The following is a 15709-nucleotide window of genomic DNA, read 5'->3' on the forward strand; positions in this document are numbered from 1 at the left end:
TCTCTCAATTTGCTAAAGATTAAATATGAAATAATCCATTAATATGTGATATAAATATCAGTATGTTGGGATATAAAACAGTATTTTATTTATCAATATATTTATAAATATAAATTATTTTTATATTTACTTATATTTTATTCATATTACCTTATTTTATTCATTTAAATATTATATTTCTATATGGATCAAGCATCAGAGTTAGTCATCTACAAAGGATGCATTTATTCCATAAAACATGATTATTGAGCTCCAAACATACTGTTCTGGAAATATTGCTCTTTGATCAAATCCCAGAATCTAGGGACGCTATTGCTGTGGTCTCCTTTATGTCTCTTTGAGTATGAGCTCCCACTCCCGTGAGTGATGCTGAAGCGATGGAGGATGGATGGACACAGACACATTCTCACTCTTTGTCTCTGGTTTTTCGAGCCTTCATGCCATCCTACTGTCCTCAGTTCGATGATTATTTCATGAGTGAGTTAACTTTCAGTGCATGCGATTATATTTGAACTCCTTTAGTTACCACCTACCTGAACTGGCCTTGCATACAAGTGGGAGCCAACAATACCTGGCTTGTAAAAGTCACTCATTCACTCACTGGTTCATTCATTCAAAAAATAATTTGTTAAACACCTCGTATGTCAGAAATTGTGCTCAGTGTCGGGGATAGGGTGGTGACTCAAACACCCTCCCTGCCTTCAAGCAGCTCCCAGTCTAGTGAAGAAAACAGCAAGTAGGCAGGCAATAACAAGAAGTTAAGTAGCAGATCAGAAATAAGCACAAAGTGAAGAGGCAGGGAAGGTGAGAGGCTTCAGGCAAGACACCCCCCAAGGACAGAAGTCAGTGCTGAGACTAGAAAAATGAGTGGGATTTAGTGAGGGAATCTCTGTGTGTGGAGGGGTGGTTGGCGGTGTGGTTGTTGCAATAGTCTGCCAAGTCCTAGCAATGGCAAATGTTAAGGCTAATAAACAATACATATTTCTTTATGTTTCAACCTAATCATTCACTTATCAACGATCCTCTCACAACTATTTGCAATGTATGTTTCAGGTTGTGTCACATTTAGCACTGATTATTCTTTACTCATTATGCATTTGTTTTACCAGAATCACTCTCAAAAGAAAAAAAGAGGACCTAAAGGAAGTGCTAGATGCTGAAAGGCATTTAATCCTTACAACGGCTCTGTTATGAAGACAACATTATTATCCTTACTTTATGGATGGCTAAATAAAGCTCAGGAAGCCAAAGACATAACAGCTAGTAAATGGCCCGGTCAAGATTTGAATACAGGTCTGTCGGAGCCACATCAAAGCCCATATTTTTTCTCCCATACTATACTAATGTCTTTCTGTGATTTAAAATGGTGACCCAGTGCCCGATCCCAGATTCTAGAGACACTCTTATTGTGTCTTCTTTATTTTGTTTGCTAATAAATGAAGACAAAAAACTAAGTAGCAGTGTTCTTTCATACTACAGATTAGTATTTGAATTTTTACAGAATGAAATGTTGAGGAAATGGAAAAAGTTGTCTGAAAATATATGATAATTCTATAAACATTTTAAAAGACATTCTATGATGTGTCTTCTCTGGAATTTATCATGTTTTCCTTAAAAAATGTTCACTAAAAGTGATTCAAGCATGAGCTAGACCTTCTACAAGCTCATGTTTCTGCCTTCATCAATTAGATTCAGCTTTAGCTGCTTTGGCAGAAACCTGACTACAGTAACTTTTTTCAATATGAGGAGGTTTTATTTTTCTCTGGTAATAAGACATCTGGAGGTAGTCCAAGGCTGGTGCAGGTGCTCAGGAAGTCATTGAGAATCCAGGATCGTTCTAGCTTCCATGATTGGAAAATGGCTACTGCACTGTTGGGCATTGAGGCTGAATTTTAGGCAGAAGTGGAGATAAAACCAAAAAGCTGATAACTCTTGAGTCTATCCCCTCTTATCAAGGGAACACAGACTTTTCCAGAAGGCCCAGTTAATGGACTTCCACTTATGTTATATGGCCACAAAAGCCTGGGAAATCAAGCTTTTCAACTGGGCAAAGTACTATCCATATATATCAGGTTCTCTTGATTAGGAAGAAATGGAGAATACATACTACACACTGCAAAATCAGCACTAAGAAAATTATCTACATACCCCAACAATATAACAATCCTAAAGCAAACTTCAAATCATACAAACATTACTACCCTTATCCAGACAGGCATTATGAAACCAATTAGAAGCTGAGAAGAAAAGACATTTATCTATAAAAGGAATAGCAGTATCAAACATGAATGTAAATCACTATAACAGTGTTAAAGAGTTTTGTTTATTTGTTTTTAAAGACAGCATGAGAGACACAATAACTTGAGAAAAGAGCATGGGTCCATGTTCTTTTTCTTCTTAGCTGTACGGTCTTAGAACATTCATGAAGTCTGTCCTCTTCGGCAAATGCATTTTCATTGCTTATAAAATGATACCAGATCAGTAAAAATGGGCGAGAGCATTTCACAGAAAAGGAAATATGGCAGGCCAACAAACCAGTGAAAGAATAATCTTCATTAGTAATAGGATAATGAAAATTAAAACTGCAGTGAGACATCAGTTTCACCCAAAATACAGGCTAAAATTAAAGACTGACAATTTCAAGTGTTGGCAAGGATGTAGAGCAAAAGTTGGCAAACTCTAGCCCCTGGGCCAAATCTGGCCTGCCACCTGTTTTTGTACAGCTTGTGAGCCAAGTATGTTTTTTACATTTTTAAATGAAAAGTTTTAAAAAGACTATTAGATTTTCAAGGAGAGCAGTTGTTCAATGTTGCCACTTGGTGCTAAAGCCTAAAATATTTACTACTTGGCACTTCAAAGTAAAAGTTAGCTGACTCCTGATGTAAAGCATTAGAATTCTATTGCACCACAGGTAAGAGTGAAAATGGTACAAACCACTTCAGAAAGCAATTTTGTCTATCTAGGAAGATAAATAAAGGCAAACCCTAATACCTAGTAGTACCCTAGAAAAACTCTTGTTAATTCTATTGGCACTGTTTGTAAATAGAAAAAGTACAAATGTCCACTGACAACAGAATGGAAGAATAAATTGTATCACTACATCACACAGTGAATACTTCTATAGGCACCAATAAAATGAACCTCATAAAGAAAGCATTAAGCAAAATACAACTTTAGAAGTAGCTCTGTCTAGTAGTAAGGTGGTAAAAGCCACAAAAGTGAGATGCATATTTAATGTTAAAATTTCTAGCAGCCTTATTAAAAAGAAACAAGTGAAATTAATTTTAGCAATATAGTTATATTTCATTTAAGGTAATATACTCACTATTGTGTCAACACGGAGTCAATATAAAAATATAGCAAAAATAAATAAAATAAAAACATAAAAATATTATTTTTTGTTCTAAATCTTCAAAATCTGGTGTGAATTTTATATGTATAGGACATCTCAGTTTGGACTAGCCACTTTTCAAGTGCTCAGGAGCCACAGGTGGCTAACGGCCATCATATTGAGCAACACAGTTCAAGAAGATGAAAGCAGTATGATTCCATTTACACCCCATCTTTCAAAGTTGGAAAAACTAAGTGCCATGTTATTAAGGGAACACATGAGATTTGCTACAACTACAAGGAAAAGTAAGAGAGTCCTAAGCCCAAGATCCAGCTGCCGTGACCTACGGGGTGAAGGAACCAGTCGCTCAGATGGAGGGCTGGTTCCCGGGGATGCAGAGGTACTGATAATGTTTTGTGAGTTTGTTGGTAGGTATGCGGATATTTTTATTTTTAAAATTAAATGTAAGTTCTGATTATTATTTTGAAGCTATTCAATCTTTCATAAAAATTTAAAAATAAATCCCTGCACCAGGTGCTTATCTCAGAAAGGAGTTTTAATACTACTGTTTGGGCAAATACTTTTTGAGCAGTAAAATGGAATGTAAATCGAGACAAATTAGCATCTATTATTGTTTCTTATAATTTTATAATTGGAAGGTCCATATGTGCAGAAGTTGCCACAAGGTGGGGACTTTAAATAGAGAGAACTGAGCAATATAAGAGAGTGTAAACTGTTAGTTGATACCCACGGAACAGAAGAGGAGAAATGAGAAAAAAAAATCAATAAGGAAGAAAGGAATCTGCCTAAGCGGCAGCAGAGACATGTGGAAGTCTTGAAGGGTGACCAGCTGTTGCATCTCTGAGATTTGTCAAAAAAGACTTGTGGGGGAGAGTCAATTGACAGGAAGCTGTCGCCGAGGACTGAGAGAGGGATCTGAAAGTGACATCCTCAGGGGTGGGCTGGAGAGCAGGAGACTATACTGGGAAAGAGCCCCGGGCAGATGCGGTGCTTGAAGCAGGTCCTAGTCGGCTGCACAGCCTGTCTACAAAGAGTTAGAGTTGGCAGCAGGAGCGAGCGCTTGGCAGAATCAAGGCAGCTTCTTTTTCTGGCTCTGCCACTCTCTCATCTTACCGTCTTCAGTGTTTGGCTTGAGGCAGAAGACATGATCTCTCTGCAGTTTGTTTCTTTCTCTCCTAAGATGGGGTGAAGAGAAAGCAGACGTGTGCATGGCCCCATGACAGGAGCAGAGAGCAGTGTAGCTACAAGTCGGCCCTTCTGTGGCCCGTCGCCCACTATCTGTGTATGGGAAGGTGGAAAAGCTATAGGCAGGGACTAGGACCTGTCTAGGTCTTCCCAAAGTGCCTCCTGGTGCAGCACTATTCAAAAAGGGGTATAAACTGGTGCCCCTTTGGAAGATCACATATTCATACAGCTACTAGCCCTGCAGAAACTGGGTTAAATTTTGTTCAGGCTGGGGATCGAAAGAACTTCAGTGACCACACCGAAAGAGAAGAAATAAAAACACTTCTTTGCTATTCATTGCTAAACTCGTATAATAAAGAGTTTTGAAAATCTGTGTAAAGATGCTTGCAGATAGGGGTTGGAGCTCTTTGGGAACATTCATTCACAGCATCTGCAAAGCAACTGACTTTCTGATGGATGACAGGTCTGCACACTGAGATTTAGCACTAAGCCCTCTGCCAGCTCATGCCTGCCATGTCTTCTGCTTCTTGGTGTCCCTCACAGAGGCTAGGAAAGTGTTCAGATCAAGGCAGGCACCCAGGAAAAGAGAGTTGGTAAGATCCCCACATTAGCAGAGCAAATGTGCACTGTCTCCTGGCATATTGGACAAGCCCCACTGTACGCCACTTGGGAAGCCACTTGAGATAGATAATTTCACTCAACCTTCACAGCCTGCCTGAGAGAGAGAAATTATTTTCCCCATTTTATAGATGAGGATAGTGAAGCTCAGAGAGGAGTGCCTCATCCTCAATAATCCATTAGATTTCAAAGTTCAAGTTTGTCCCACTGCATTGTGCTATCTACTAAATTGATTGAACATGAACGAAGTGCAGGTGTTTTGCATACACCTGATTTTATCCTTACAACTACTCTGAAGAAAATGTACTTGTAATACTATTATTATTTTATTAGAAAGACACAGAGAATGAGAGAGGTTATTTTTAAAAACCAGTTCCCAACAGATGCAATGCACTTATTGAAGCTTCACAACTGTGGCAGGCAATGTTCTAAGCACTTCAGCATGCATTTACGCATGCACCCTGTGAACAATTTTTTGAAATTGGTGCAATTATTATTCCCACTTCTAAAATGAGGAAGAATAGGCACAAAGAAATTAAGTATTTTATTCAACATCATCCAGCTAGGGAAGAGTAGAACTACAAATCAAACTTGAATAGTCCGATTATAGTACCCCAAATCCAAAGCACTACACCATACCTACCTAGTAAGTGTCAAATTCTTCCAAGTAAAGAAGTGACCCCTGATGCTTGAGTTGGAGAAAGAGATCCTAATTAATTACTCTTCCCCTCACCTCCTTCCACACATACACCCCTTTCTTAAACCCCTCTCGGTACAGTAAGCTGTGAAGGGATACAGGAGAACTTAGAGAGAAGAAAAGTAGGTAGGACTCATGAACTTGACTTCTCCATGTCCATTTCTCCCCAGATGATTGGCCTAAAACTATCAGAGAGGTTCTAATTCTGACCAATGAGGAAAGGTCTCTTGGAGTTGCTTCTGGAAAAAGATACTGTACTCTCCAGAAAAAGTCACTCTTTCCCTCTATAGGTGGTTGTATCTGGCTGTGATGCAAGGACGACGATGGTGACATCTTGTCACCAGGCTGAGAGCAAAACAGCCCTGAGAATGGTAGAGTTGAGAGGCAGAAGAGACCGGGATCCTGATGACATTGTAGAGCTGCTGGAATGAGCAACAGGAGGGCCTGCCCTAGCTTAGGCCTTCTCACTTAGGAAACAATAATTGTCCTTATGGTCTAAGCTACCCTGAGAAATGAGTCCTGCTATTTGCAGCCCAAAGCATCCAGACTGAAAAAAGGCCATTCTCTAGTAGATGGTGGAGTCTGGAATGACAAAGTAGGCTAAAGGGACAGTCACTCTTAATGTGCAGTTATGAGGAGCACTCTGCATCAGATAGTAGGGGTCTCCCTCTCACATAAGCAGGGGCTGAGCCACCACTTAAAGAGGAAATATGTTAATCAATGCAGAAGGTTGAACTAAAGGCTCCTTTCAACTCTAGCTTATCATTCTTCTATAAGAAACATAAAACAAATTTTAAGTTTTTATAATTTAGAGATATCAGAAACAAGTATACATTTAAAAAAAATAATAAAATACATATGCCATAATTTTAGCACAGCCAGTTTTTTATATTTGTGTTATTGACAAATAACCTATAAGGCCCTGCCCTGATAAGTAACTGAAAGAGCCTATTAACCACTTCGGTACCAGCATTGACTATAGTTGACAGCCACAGATGAACGCGCACAGTGACTTTAGCTGACAGCCGTGATATGAAGGCGCACAGCCGAGCATCCAGTTTAGCCGACAGCCGTGATATGACTTTTCTAATTTTTCATTTATCAAAATAAAATTGTGAACATTTAAAAATAACGTAATGAAAACATATATGTATATGTTACCTATTCTGATTTACATTACAAGTAAAGCTGCCTGTATAGTAAAATAAGCTTTCAGTGCTTTCAAGCTTTCCTCATCACACAAGAGCAAAAGGATTCGTCGTCAATGCACAGCACACACTATCGTGCGGACTATGAGTGCCGGCTGTGGGCAAGGTTTCTTGGCCGGTGAGCGCAGTACCGAAGTGGTTAAAACAATCTAAGAGAAGCAGGATTTCCCAGGTCAATTACATTTCTTTCCTTCCCTTTCCTCCAGTCTAATCCCCTCACCAAAATTCTTTTGTACACCAATGACAATTTCTAACCCTTCCTTTTGTCTTGTTGGCAAAACAAAGCTAAACTCCATATACCCTTCCTCCCTCAACCTAAGCACCTCAGCACCTCTCTGGCTTCTGCACACACATAGACACACACACACACACACACACATACAGATTACTACCTGCATAGTAGAACAATACTAGATTAGATTCCATTCTAAAATAATAGTCTCAGACCTGAAAGGGCACATGAATCTGGTTTAATTTCATCATATATTTGATGTTTGGATCATCCCTGTACTTTTCCAAACCTAACTTGTATATTCCCAGGCATGGGACACTTACTTCTTCATCTGGAAGCCTGATCCATTTTAATATTTCTACAACAATGAGAAAGTGCTTCTCAAGTAAGCAGAAATCTGCAGTTTTGTTTTGTTTTGTTTTATTTTCTCTTCATTAGTTCCAAAGTTTTACCAGCAAGGCCACACAAAACAAGACCACTCTCTTTCAAGTGACAACCTTAGGAGGGGGAGGGGAGAAAACCTTTTTTCTGTCCCCTTTAATATTTACTTATTCCAGCTGAAGGTCACCAGTTCCTTCAAACACACCTCAGAGGGTTGGTTGAACAGTCACCTTTTATCTATGATAATAATCTAGTTTGTTTCAACATCTCTCTAAGAATATAGTGTCCAAAGCTGAACAGTTTGTACTGAGCTCAATTTCTAGATATTTGGGGAAAATTTTGTGTTAGAATTTGTATGATTGGGAGGCAAAGCCATGCTAAGTGGTTAGCTGGATACAGCTGGGGTCAGCCAAAGGCAGGCCCTTGAGGGCAATCAGAGCATGGAAGGATGCTGTGGTTGCCCCCTCCAGACCCTATTCCCAGACAAGATCTCCTGCAGAGCTCTGTGAGCATTGGCTGCTAATGACTCATTGCTGCCCCTTTCTCCGGAGCACTGTCCTTGGCCCAATGGGGAGTTATCTAGTATAAGAGGTTACATGCCACGCCAGTGATCACCAGTCATAAATAGATGACTTATACTGCAGCCCTGTCTCTCAAGTTGGGATGAATTCTCATGTTTCAGAACCCTCTGTGGGATCAGGTGAAACCATATCCTTCCTTTCCTCCTTCCCAGACTCACCCTACTTCCCATACTTTCTTTTTCCTGAGAGCATGTCTTCAATAAATCTAGAGTATCCTGATCACTGTGTTGGGTTCTGATGCTAAGAAAACAAATGTGCTTCTTCTCTGCTTCTTCCCTGATGTGGTACAGCCTCCCAGACAGAGTGGTGTTTCTCCAGGTCCCCTGCTCTCAATAACTCCATTTTCTCCCCTTGTCCATTCAGCTCTAGAAATGATAATGGCATCTTGCTGTTGCTATTCTCTGGGTCCTTCACGACTCCTTGTCTGTTTCTTTAATCCTGCCCATGTCTCTGCAAGTAGTCTTTTTATTAGACTCTTTTCATTGGAACCATCTGTGATGAACTGACTTCCAGCTGGGATCCTAACTGATACAGCTGGCCTATGTACAAGCAATTTAAGGAATTCTTTTGGGATATATCACAAAAATATGGTCACAATTATTGACTTTTAATTACAAAGTTAATCTGTTTCCCTACCTCTTGAATCTAGGCTGGGCTTGTGGCATGCTCTGGCCAATGGAAGATTAGCAAATATGATGCAGGCAAAGATTTAAAAAATACTTGCACATTGTGGCTTACACTGTACTGCTCCTGGGGACTCCATGACCACTGCCACATGAACAAGTCTATCTTAGCCTGCTGGGTGACAAAAGACACATAGCTTCATCATCTCCATCACTGTCCTTTATCCTGAACACTTCTACACATGTGACTAAGGGTCTCCTAGACCATCTAGCTGCTGGCCCACCCACCAGCTGGTGGCAGATGCACAAGCAAGTCCAACAGAAATCAGCCAAGTTGGTATGAACAAGAAGAACCTCCCAGCTGAGCCTTAGACTCAGGGACCAAATAAATAGTTGTATTAAATCACTATTTAGGGGGCTTGTGTGTAAGGCAACAAAAGCTAACTGATACATCTTTGCTTACTACAAAATAAAGCTTAAAGTTGAGAACACTATACATGTCTTTATCATTATTTTTTTTAGCTAGCTAACATTTGTCTGAAGTTTTAGCACCATATGTTTTCTTATATAGAACCTCATCTGATTCTCTTAACTATGCTTGAGTGTGAACAACAGATAGAATCCAGCTGTTGTCAGCTCCTCCAGGGTCTTCTCAGTTTTCAGAGTCACTTTGTCCAAGGTCACACTCTTCCCTACTTACAAGCAAATCAGGAGTATATAAACCATATCATTTTGGATCCACAAGGGACAACTCCAACAGGCAATACACATTCCAGAGCTCCTACTAGGTTGGCCAAGGCCTTTGATCATTTTAGGAAAATATTGACCATCATGAGAAAGTGATCAACACAATGTTATTTCTATGTGTAGAAAAAAGACTGGAAGAATATGCCCCAAAATGTTAATTTCTCACATTTTAACTTTATCTTATATCATTTCTGCTCAACACACAACATTCCAGGCACTCTGACCTCCTATCTCTTTCCCACCAATCTTCTTTCTGTCTCCCAACCTGCAATTGCACTTTCTTGCACCAGGAAGAATCTACCCATCAATCCTTTTGTGGATGCCCCATTCTGCCATTCAGATTTCACTCGCAAGCCACCTTAGAAAGCCCATCCTGTCCATCTCATCTAAAGTGCCATTACTTTGTAAAACATTACCCTATTTATTCTCGTCACAGCTTTTATCACAATTAATTGTTAATTTATTTCTTTATGTCCATATGTTATTTCTCTCTCACCAAAGCATAAACTCTATGGAAGCAACAACCTATGTCTAGTTAGTGTATTGCTGATGCCCAGTGCCTAGCAATGTGGGTGCAGAGTAGGCACCCAATGAACACTTTTGCAGGAAAACAGTTTTTTATGTAGTAGGATTTTAGTTAATTATGTTCTTTGGGAAGATATTCTATATTCTTCAAATATTCTATAATGAGTAAATGTTATTTTTATAATCTGAAACAATAACATTTTAAACTATATTGAATGAGTGAGATCTTGTCCTTAAAAAATTGTTTCTTAAATGTTACTTGAGGAGAAATTTGTACACTTGGAAGAAAAAGAAGCCACTATGCACCATGGCTTGTGCTGTGCCAAATTGGAACGATGGGGCAGTAGCATCCATCTTCCAATTTCACAACTGCATTTCAGCTCCCTTGGGTTGGGGCAGGGGCAGGGAGGCAAACAGTTTGGGGAAATAAAGATCCAGTTGTTTAATGTATCTTTCTTATATATTTTTGGTAAAAAAAAAAAAAAAGTTTCCTAGAATTGGAAAAGCCATTGGCAGCTGAAGAGGCTTGTCTCGTTTTATAGAATTAATCAAGCAAAGTTAATTTTTATCCGTGTTTATCCATTCCTAAAAGACAGTCTCAAGGATCAATTTTAAACTTTAGGCTGAATTGAGTTTTCAGTTGTGGCCCACATGGGAGAAATGGGGTGAACATTTCTGGACTGCCTATTCTATTGCATTTTTGCTAAGCATTTAGAATATACTTTCACATTTCACATATATGTCTCCTGACTTATTAAATGTAATTTATCTGTAATAATACAGCTAGTAATCAGGACTGTAAAACCACACTTTCTTGGACTTCATAGTCAATGTTGTTTCCATTGCATTTTCCTTTTCTGTGGAAAGAATCTCAATCAATTGTCTGTTATTCTTAAAGTTTTTATAAGCCACTTCGGAGTTTCATTCTCACTTTAAAACACTTATCTGAGTTTTCTACTAAAGACCTCAACATATGGACATGTGGACATGGTTGAACTGTTACACCTTTGGTCATTACTATGTTTCCCAATTTCATCTCTTTAAAAAAAAATACTGTAATTAATTGTATTCATGCATCATAGCACAGCCTGCAAGCATTTTAACCATCACTGAGTATTTATACATGCTTGTGAATTAAATTTGTCCTCAGATGAGATTCCATGTACTCAGGATCCACAATTCCCTATGAGCTCTGTTTCCAGCTTTCTGATTGAAAAATAGAAGATAGAGAGCTCTCTGAAAAGTCAGTATCAAAGACTTAAAGTTCTAATTAGCAGGAAAAAAACAAAGAAACAAAAAAATGCCATGCTAGAGCATCTTGGTGGGAGACAAGGTGTTTATTAATGATGACAGAAACCTACTGATTTGACAGAAAATGCCATTTGCCTCATAGATCTATCTCCCTAGCTGAAATGTGTCGAGTGAAATTTGATCTGAATATAATGGGACTTGGGATGAGCCCATAATAGAGTGGGAATGTGGGTTTGGGAAACAGGTTTGGTTTGAGATGTCAAAGACAGCATTGGGTCAATCAGGTCAGAACTCGGGAGTTCATGTAAGAAAGTACTAGAAAGTAAGAGATCTGCTGAACTCTAAGCAAGGCAGTCAGGAACCTGAAGGAGCAGGCAGGAATTGAAGATAAAAGCCAGAAATCTGGCACAAGAAATGCCTGGTGAATTTTCTTTAAGTGTTTGCCCTGATTTAGCCAGATTTCTTTGTTCTGGTTACCTAGTAGAACAAGGTAGAACCTCCTTGCTAGAGGGACTTCATCACCTTGGGAAGGTATCTAGTAGGACATCCTTTGAACATCAGATCTGGCCTCTCTTTGTTTTGGGGTTACAGACAAAGGCTATGTGTAATGTAGCCCCTTCCTACCTCTGCAGTCTCATCCTAAACCATACTCTTTGATTTCAACTCCAGGGTCATTATATTCAATGTAGCATACCAGATTCATCCAAGAAGTCTTTATTTCTGTTCAAAACACATAAAAATATGCTGGATAAAGTAAACAATTATTTTAAAAATACACGCCTAAGTTTGTGCTTCCCTCTCCAGGTGTAAGAAACAAGGAAGAAACTCAAGGCCAGAGCAGTGAGTGGGAGCTAAAGCTCAACAGCTCCAGGATGATCAGAAATCTACATTCATCTAAAGGGCTGTGGGTGCTTTCCCCTTCCTTCCGTCTTCTTCTTTCCTGTCCCTTCCCTTTCAGGATATTTCCCTCCTGTAACTATCAGCTGAGGGCCCAGAAGTATAGGTGAACATGCCTGGTAAAGAAAAGAGAGCCATGGTGGCCCAGAGAGGGGAATTTGAGCTTCAGCAGGATGAGAAGAATGTTTGATTATGGCTGTCGAAGTCTGAGAGGGTAAAGAGTGTGTCACACAGGGGCATCCCTTTGGAGGCAGACTGTAGTAGGGTGTTATAGCTCAAGAAGGCCTAAACGGATATGTGCATGGGAATAACTTAGCACAAGGAGCTGAAATCCAAGTGTGGCTAAGCGGACTTCCATGCATGCAGGGATATGGCCTGGTAAGTGATGTCAGAGCCCAAGTAGGATGAGGCGGGTTGTTCTTTAGAGAGTCAGCTTTGCGTGCAGGATCACAGCCAAGATGGGTGAGCCCCTATACAGATGGAAGCCCTAGTACTGGGTATCAGAGCCTAAATGGGGGTGAGTAGGGCAATCATGTGGGAAGGATGCCTGTATAGAGTATCAGAGACCAAGCAGAGTAGGAGAGCTTTTTCCAAGAAATGAGGAGAGGGACAAACAAGGAAAGTACTGAAAGTACTGGAATCTGTGCATAGTAAAAAGGATTCCACACATCGGGGCAGTCTGGCATGGGTATCAGAGCCTAAGGAGGGTAAGGAGAGGATGCAAGTGAAAGGCAAGTGACAGAGACCCAGCACAGGGTTTAAAGGCACATGTAGGGTAAGGAGGGTCTCTGCATGGGGCAAGTGGTGGGATGGCAATGGGAGACTAGGAGCATATAAGTGAACGGATTAAATAAGGAAATATGTAAAGGTTGATGGAAGCCAGATAACTCACTGTTGGAGAAGAGAGTTCCAAGCACAAACATGAAAAAATAGAATGAGCTGTTTGTTGTTGGCTTATAACTGAATTTGTCAGTGTGAATTCATAGTTTTCAGTAATATAGACAGAGAATGATAGAAATACAAAATGCATTTAAATGTGTCATTTTAAGACATTTGGGCCAATAAAAACAAATAAGGAAAGACAAAAAATCAATCAATAAAGCAAAGGCATTAGTGTCCTAGATGGAATGAATGTTGAGGGTCAGAGCTTAGTACAAGCTCACTGTCTAAACCAAGAAGGTCTGTTAAGTCCATTAAATAGCAGCTAGATACATCTCAGCTTTCCCATGGTTGTAGCTCCAAACCACCCTAAGCCATATAAAGAAAGAGAATTACCTTTGAGAGAACTGATTGTGAACCTGCGGTGTATCTTGACCTCTGATCAAAATTTAGACAACATTTGCATTGGCGGAACCTCAAATAGAAAAACGCTCATAAAACTGTAGTCATCCTAATCCCTTACTCAGAAGGCTCTGGGCAATTTCCTTATAAAACAAACACCACTGTATCTATCCATCTGCATTCCCTGTGGCTATCCAATCCGTCCTCCCTCAACAAGTCTGCACCCCCTCACTTCCTGTCTATGGCCTTATTTATTCAGACACTAAGTTCTCAGAACCAAGTTCTCAATTAATTATCACAAGGCTCCAGTTGTCATGAGTCTAGACATCCAGGAATTTACATCCAATTAGAATTTCTGAAAGGAATAAAATGAGTTTGGAATTAGGTATGTGGATTCAAAGATGTCAGTGGAAATGCCGGTTGACTTCTGCTGATTGACGGGAAGCTGGGAGGACAGAGGCTAAACCTAGAGCTAAACAAATGATATTGATGATGATGTTGATGGTAATGTTGATGATGTTGACCATGATGATGAGGACAACAATGTGCTTGTCAATGTGCTAAGTGCTTCGTGTGTACGATCTCATTTCATCCTGACATTAATGCTAGAAAGGAAGCACACCCCATTTTTATAGATGAAGAAATGGAAGGACTGAGAAATTTGTAACATTGACAAGTTTCACAGCCAATAAGTGGTAGAACCTGACTGTAGATTTTTATGCATACTTTAATTACATCCTCTTACCCATTTTGTGCCATATTTTAAGGAACAAAAAAAGAAGAAATCAACTAAGGGTCAAAGACCAGACTTGGAGAAAAATGAAAGAAAAACTATTGGAAGAGACAAAGGTGATAGCAGGAGACCTAGGTCAAACACTGATGCTGGAAACCTGAAGAAGGAACATAAAGCAGGAAAGGCCAATCAAAGTGAAAATCAGTGCCTTGATTGAGGTCTTAGAGAAGGCCTATACATTGGATAATTGGAATGTCAGAGATGATCTCAGAGGTTATAAATAATTTCAGCATATAATTTTGTGTATTTAAAATCATGTATCTAGCATATATCCTCTCTTTCTCTGCTCTCTAATCTTCAAGTCAATACTTCAAATGGACTTTGACAAAAATTCACACATTTTGCTGTTGAATTTCACCTGAATGGAAACATCATTAATAGAAAAGTGAGGATGTGAGATGGAGATATTGATATCCAAATCTCATTTCCAGAAAAATCTTCAGAATGAAGCTCTTGATAGAGCATTTTCTTCAGACCAGTATGGCAAAGCCACTGGGCCACACTGAAGGAAATTAGTGATTTCTCTCTCTCTCTCTCTCTCTCTCTCTCTCTCACACACACACACACACACACACACACGAGTGAAATATTCTTCTAGGTTCTGAAATATACTCAAAAACATTGTGATTCTTTCCCCACAGGTTGTCTCTAATTCCAGTTGAAGTAATAGTATTAATAAGTCTTCAAACTTTATAGAATTAATTACTTCTTTACTCTCTTTGATACAGTATGATTTCACATAGAGATTCATGAAGTACTGGATTTTTTTAAAGTTTTATTTTATTTTTTAATTGACACATAATTATACATATTTATAGGGTACAGTGTGATGTTTCAATGCATGTATACCTTGTGTAGTGATCAAATCATGGTATTTAACATATTCATCACCTCAAGCACTTATCATTTCTTTGTGGTGAGAACATTTAGAATCCTCTTTTCCAGTTATTTTGAACTTTACAATTCAATGTTGTCAACTATGGTCACTCTACTGTATAATAGAACACCAGAACTTATTCCTCATATCCAACTGTAATTTTGTACCCATTGACCAGATGGGTACAAAACCAGATGTTTTAAAAGGGTCCTGTTCCTTTCCTTTACTTATACCAGGAATAAAGTTGAGTTTATCTGACTTGGTTACTTCAACCAAGTTCAAGTTGCAAGGAGTTCACTACCACTAGAGATCTTTAAATATTTTCAGGACCCTCATGAAAGGTCAATCTATAGGATTCCCGGGAGTGACTCTTGAATTTAAGCAACATTAGGCTTGGTCGTGCCTGCTTCTGCCAGTATGTTAGCTTTCATTATATACACTACAAAGAAGAGGGGAAAACA

The sequence above is a fragment of the Microcebus murinus genome, chromosome 2 (assembly GCF_040939455.1).
Source record: "Microcebus murinus isolate Inina chromosome 2, M.murinus_Inina_mat1.0, whole genome shotgun sequence".
Lineage (NCBI taxonomy): Eukaryota > Metazoa > Chordata > Mammalia > Primates > Cheirogaleidae > Microcebus > Microcebus murinus.